Source organism: Anoplophora glabripennis, unplaced genomic scaffold, assembly GCF_000390285.2.
Source record: "Anoplophora glabripennis isolate ALB-LARVAE unplaced genomic scaffold, Agla_2.0 scaffold295, whole genome shotgun sequence".
NCBI classification, from domain to species: domain Eukaryota; kingdom Metazoa; phylum Arthropoda; class Insecta; order Coleoptera; family Cerambycidae; genus Anoplophora; species Anoplophora glabripennis.
In genome coordinates, this window is record NW_019416400.1 from 93,293 (window position 1) to 100,144 (window position 6,852).

Here is a 6,852-nt window from a genome sequence, read left to right on the forward strand (position 1 = left end):
CGCTTAAGCCATCACCTAGCCTTCTGACAATATTTTTTCTATGTTTATCCACTTAAAATCTATAAGTGTACCAGTTTTCATGACTATATTCGATTATTTTTTTATTGACAAAACTTCTGACTGACTGACGGGCTCTGGCTTTGTCAATGTGATAAGAAACTTTTAACAAAAAATCATGACTATAGTCGATCAGTGCAGTCCACACGTAGCTAGCTCTTGCACTATTTGATGCATCATGAAAAATATCCACAGAATTTTGTATCTGACGATCATTAAGATCCATTACATACAAAGGTGAAGATTTTAACAGATTAGTTTTAGGGGTGGGAAAATAAAAAAAGTCTTGAGAAACGGGTGGCAGAATGAGGAGTGTGAAAATATAATGCAGCTAGTAAGTCTTGACAATCGATTTTTCCGCTTACAATTTTATGAAGCATGACCAATGAATGAATACATCGTTTACTTAAGTCATTAAGATGGAACCGTCTTATAGTAGTAGTAGGAAATGAAAGAGAGTAATAAAATCTCGAGATAAGAACCGGCCATGGGCGTGGTAATATTTCGTTTCAGGTAACTATCGGATAACACTAATGCTAACAGATAAAGGGTGTACATTAGTATATTTTACTGGATACATCATAGGGCAGGAGCTAGTGTATTGTGACAGATAAATCCAGTCTTAGAGCTGAATATACGAAGACGTGCTAGTGCAGTAGAGTAAAATTCGACTTGTGTTTAGTGACTATTGTGCCAGTGGATATAATATTGTTTGGGTAAATTGTCGAGCTTATCAGATTACGTACCTGCTAAACGCGTGAAAAGATGTGCGCTGTCTCAGAATGAGATTATTATATTAAATGTATTTAATGCATTGAAACACCAAAATCCTACCAACAGTGTTGACGATATCGTGGAAAATTGTTCCAAAATGACAGGGATTGGAAAATCGACTATCTACAGACTTTTAAAGGAAACAAAAAATGAACAAGATACTGTAAATCCCCCAAAATCATCTACAGGGAGGTCAAAAGTCGTTATAGATGATTTCTTCAAAAATGTAATTCGCAGAAAAGTACACTCATTTTATTTTAAAAAAGAAATACCAACGGTAAACAAAATTTTAAGTGAACTTTCAGAGGACAACGATTTGCCAAAAATCAGTAGAAGCAAATTATGGGCCGTCTTACGAGAGTTGAATTTTTGCTGGGAAAAGCAGAACAGGAAGTCAGTTCTTATCGATAAAGATGAAATTATTTGTTGGCGAAGATCCTACTTAAGATCAATTAGAAAATTCCGTGACGAAGGGAGGAATATTTATTATCTAGACGAAACTTGGGTCAACGAGGGATATACTGTAACAAGAGTATGGCAAGATAAAAATGTAAAAAGTTTTCGACAAGCATTTTTGGATGGACTTTCAACAGGGTTCAAGGCACCTTCAGGTAATGGGCGAAGATTAATAGTGACACATATAGGTAGTGCCAGTGATTTTGTAGATGGCGGTTTACTTGAATCTAAAAATACAGGTGACTATCACGAAGACATGAACGCAGATGTTTTCGAAGAGTATTTTACACAGATGTTGGATATTATTCCTCCGGGGTCTATAATTGTCATGGATAATGCCAGTTACCATTCACGGCAGACCGAGCGGACGCCTACGACTGCTTGGAGGAAAGCCGATATAATTTAATGGTTATCCGGAAAAACATTTTTTGAAACAAATATGGTGAAAAAGGAACTTTTGACACTTAATCTCACTTAAGTGACACTTAAGTCAATCTTAATAAAGATCAGAAAAAATATGTTATCGATGAAATGGCAACAAATCGCCAAATAACGGTACTACAGTTACCACCTTATCACTGTGAACTTAACCCAATCGAATTAGTCTGGGCGCAGGTAAAGGGAAATGTAGCGCGAAATAATACGACGTTTAAATTGTGACGTGAAAATTTTGTTAAAAAATTCCTTGGAACGAGTAACTGCAGATAACTGGCAAAGATGTATACATCATGTACAAAAAGAAGAGGAGAAAATGTGGGAACTCGATAATTTAATTGACGTTACTGAGGCACCTATCGTTATCAATCTAGGAGACGAAGATAATTCATCAGAATATTCAGAGGATGAATTTTAAAATACCTACTTTTTTATTTTTTTTATTGTGCATTTATACAACACTACATTTACTCACCATAATTTGAATTTTCAAAATACATACATTTTTGTGTGGAATAAAAGTCTATTCATTAAATTTAAATAAATATTTTGATAATAATATTGAATAATTTTATTTGAATTACTAAATACCCTCTTAACCCGGTTATGATGCTTAAAGTAGCCTCATGTTTTGAAATGCTGTTTTTATACTATATACATATAAAAGAAACGGACCGAGAAATTGAAGCGGCATAGACAAAGACGGATTGTCGGTGATTAAATTTTAGCTACACCTCATCTATACCGATAATACATAATATAAAAATATTGAACATAAGCAACAGTACTACATTTATTTACAATTTGCATACATAATAAGCTTTTATTACTCTCTTTCATTTCTAAACAGACTATAGTAAAGTGTTTTGTGATACCCTTTGAGGTGGATATATGTTATCCAGTTTGAACCATAGGTATTCAACATATTTACGTTGAATGTTCCCTAACTTTTTTACATGGATTTCAGAGGATGGGCACCATATCAGTGATCCATATTCCAGTTTCGGCAAAACGAATGCGTTGAACAGCAGCGAAGTAGTATAAGTTTCAGAAAACTGTCTTGAGTTTCTTAGAACAAAGCCGAGATTTTATAAGCTTCACGTTATATATTGTCAATATGTTCGACAAAACTAAGCTCATCAAAGGTTATCCCGAGGTCTTTAAAAATACGACATTTCCTAATGGGCTTACTATCAATTTCATAATTAAAAGTAATAAATAGGGTTTGTTTTCCTTGTGAAACACATAAAATTGCACTTCGAGAAGTTCAGAGGTAATACATTAATAGAGCACCAATTATAAATTTCTAGGTTAGATTGTAGCTTGACACAATCATTAATATCTGACACATACAGATACAATTTGAGATCATCTGCATAAAGAAGGGCCTCACAACTCAGATTCTGGACAATGTCATTAATAAAGATTAGAAATAATAGCGGACCGAGAACCGATCCTTGAGGGATCCCAGAGGTAGCATTTATTTCTATTGATCGACAACCACGATACTCCACTGTCAATTTCCTTTGAGAGAGGTACGAGATGAAAAAGCTAACAAATGGTTTAGTTAAGCCGAAGTTTGATAATTTTGACAATAGCACGGTCCAGCCGATCAAATGCTTTAGAGAAATTAGTATAGATGACATCTACCTGACCATCGCTATCCAATTATATGTATATTGCGTCAGACACATCAAATTAGTAACTGTTGATCGACCGGGATAAAAGACGTGCTGCGCAACGGATATATTTGATTTTACATGCGAAAACAGACCCTCATAAAGCAAGATTTCAAAGACTTTGGAGACATTACAGACGATAGTAATAGGACGGTAATTCTCGACTTCACTTTTGTTATCCTTTTTAAAGATGGGACAAATTCGACCAGAATTCCAAATATCGGGGAATTTACTTACACTTAGTGACATATTATTTAGAAAACATAACGGTTTTGCAAATATTGTTGCGCAATCTTTAAACAAGAAGGCCGGCAGACCATCAGGTCCAGCGGTGAGTTTTGGTTTTAACTTTTTTAAGGCAGTTAACACTTGAGTCTCGGAGAAGGTAGTAACACTAAACGACGAACAATTTAACATTGTAAGGGGAACGTCATACTTTGGAGATAAGGAGATAATATAACTAGATTGAAAGAACATAGCAAATGCATTCACAATATCATTAGGATCGTTCAAAACTGCATTGTTAAAATTTATACTAGCAGGGATACTGGAGACTCGTTGAATTCAGATAAGACCAAAACGAAACTTATTAGGGTCAGATTTTATTTGCTGTTCAATATTCGGAATGTAATTGTAATGACAGTGATTTATATCCCTTTTAATATGAGCCCAAAGATTGCTAAATTCGGTATAAACATTAACATTTTTTGTTTTGGAGTTTTTCCAAATGCGATATTTCAATTTTAGTCTATGTATAATGTCATTAGTATACCAAGGAGGATAGCGAAAACTAGTTCTAGGTAAAGTTGTTCGGGCGTTGCGGTTATTGCAGTCTCGATCTTAGAATAAAATAGCTCGCACGCCTTATCAGTATCTTTTTCCAACAGTAGGTCATCCCAGTTGATACTAAGGAAATCGTGATATAGCTGCAGAAAGTTTGCCTTACGAAAATTGAATGCAGGTGGAATGAATTCCACCCTTGAAATATCCAGTGATGTCCAACTCAGGATGACACCTATCCTTATATAATAACGGATTAAGTAATGTTATGTAGTAGTCCAGTAACCAGGTGAATTTACCTGAAAAAATTTGTGGAAGTTTTGATATTTCGTATAATCGTATAATTCCTTATCATACTATCTTCACCCGTCTTCATCAACCTCTTAGGGTACGAACATAGTGGAGCGACAAGGCTTCAATGTTAGATAGAGTCTTACTACGAGGCAAAAGACGCGCGCGACAAGGGGTCCATAGTGGCGCATCAACACGCGGGGCGACTTCTGGAATTCGGGGTCAACGCATCATATTGTTTACGTTTGGAAATCACGCTTATTCACAAAAATGTATTCAGACAGTGAGGACGATACGTGATGATTTGGGCAGCTGTGCGGCAAAAGTATTACTACTGAGTAGACGGTGTAGTGTGCATGATCTTAATAAGAAAAGAAACGTATTAAGAGAGAATACCAACGGCTTTTCGATGAATTAAAAAGAATATCCAGACCGCTTTTTTGAGTATATGAGGATGGACTTAACGACATATAATTATATAGATTAGTGCTCATTTAAACAAAAATTGGACCAATTTTAATAAAATGCCCGTCGAACCCGAGGAACGATTAGACATTTTTTTAAGAAAACATTTGCTCAATCGTTTTCTATGCACCTTAAATGCTAAGTAGAAAATATCGCTTCGATAGCACATACAGGGCGTTTGTTATGGAAATTACCATTTCTAATAAATTATAATTTTTTAATGTCCTGTATAGGTATGTCCTGTATACATCTTTATTGCAACCTAGTTGAAATGTGTTTGCTTTTACATAATGGAAAGAGTCTGGTATTATGTGCTCTTTATTTCAGAAAGAATGAAAATAATAACAATCGTTAACGCAGAAAAGCCGTCGCTGTTCCGTTCTGCAATTTTGATTCCTTAATTATCCTTAAACACATCACAGCTATCCTCAATGATGCATAGGTTTGTCAAAAATGGCCCGGAAATCTAAGAATGGGGGGGTCTACTGGAATATTTATGGAGTCGATTTTCGTTGGAATGAAAATCGGAGCTGCTTATTTACGGAAAATATGGCCAAAAAACTGTTTTTTATAAGGGGATCCTGAAAAAAACCAGAAACTGGGAATATGGTGGCCTGCAATCATGTGTTCTAATATAGATACATGTAGGATTTTGTCGAATAAACAATTATCTTAACCCCCCACCCCTCACCCCCACCCTCCGCCTCCCGCCCGCAAACACATTCCCCCGCAGATCTGATAGCACTGCATCCTTCACAAGTTGACAATAGTCGAACATATAATCTTTCACGGTTGCCAATGGCGATTTGATTTTATGTATTGTTTACAACAGGTACACAACAAACTCCGAGTACCACAAAGAAACTCTATTTTTTGACTACATTGGAACACAATCTGAAGTAGCTAAAAATTCATTTGTAACTACATATTTTGATAGCTGGTGAGTATGCTTTATTGAACTTTCGACAATCCTGCGATATTTTAGGGAAAAGCTGTGTTTCAGTATTTTTTCTCCTTCTGTGGTTTAGGGTTAAGTTCACAAATATTCGTCATGCCCAATGCTATTCAATGTATTTAAATCACATAGCGGCAAGTGTTTTGCCTCTAGACTCTATCTGACACTGAAGCCTCGTCGCGCCACTATGTTCGTACCTTTAGCGAAACTGGAAGTTTTCGAAAACTTAACGGGCGATAACCCTACAATAACCCTACAATTGGAGGAAGATGTACTTCATGAAATTGAGGACACTCCAACAACAAGTACCAGACAGATTACTAGAAACTTAAATGCGAGTCGTTCTACAATTTTCAGGATTTTAAAAAATAATCTTCTATACCCTTATCACATCCAACGGGTTCAGGCACTTTTAACGACTGATTTTCCGTTAAGAGTAGATTTATGTCGATGGATACGACAAAAAATTGGGGAAAATCCTCAATTTTTAGCAGAAGTACTATTCACGAATGAGGCGATTTTTTCTAGAAAAGCCATAATGAACTTCCATAATACGAGACGAGACGGGAACCCAAATGCAATATTAGAAGGCCGTCATCAACAACAGTTTTCACTTAATGATGGGTCGGAATTGTGAGAGACCACTTAATAGGCCCATTTTTTTTTACCATCGAGTCTTATTGGAGATGTTTATTGCCGTTTTCTTGAGGATGAATTGCCCGTACTTTTGGAAGACTTCCCATTGCCATTAAGGTTGCAAATGTATTTTATGCACGATGGTGCTCCACCCCATTTCAGTTTAGCTGGACGTGAAGATTTGAACAATATCTAACCAAATCGCTGGATTGGTCAAAGAGGCACTCAGCCCTGGACCCCGAGGTCTCCCGAGTTAAATTCCTTGGATTTTCTGCGTTGGGGTCACCTCAAACATTTGTTTTATACGACTCCAGTGCAAACCAT